Here is a 373-nt window from a genome sequence, read left to right as displayed (position 1 = left end):
ACGATTTTTTCCCTCATAATCCTTGATGTTTTCTTGTAGTGTAATTATATTTCCGTTAATTTTGCGTTTGATTGAATAGAAGAATTAGATTTGCATTCAAATTCAAATTTTGGGTTATTTTTGGCAACAGCCGAAAATAATTAGCCGAAAATAATTAGTGTATAAATAATTATCAATTTTGGTTTTAGTTTGAGCCTTTAATTAAGTTTGGGTTCTTTTCTCCATTCCCTGACATAGTATGCAAAGTAGTATTTATTAATATGGATCATCTTCTTTTATTGGGAATTTTTATTTAGTGCAGTAGGTAGAAGAAGCTCCTTATATGGAGCAACTAGTATGAGGAGACATGAAGATGATCTTCATAATGGGTATT

Source organism: Brassica oleracea, chromosome C8, assembly GCF_000695525.1.
Source record: "Brassica oleracea var. oleracea cultivar TO1000 chromosome C8, BOL, whole genome shotgun sequence".
Taxonomy (NCBI): domain Eukaryota; kingdom Viridiplantae; phylum Streptophyta; class Magnoliopsida; order Brassicales; family Brassicaceae; genus Brassica; species Brassica oleracea.
The sequence above is the reverse complement of the archived record's forward strand: the minus strand, read 5'-3'. Positions refer to the sequence as shown.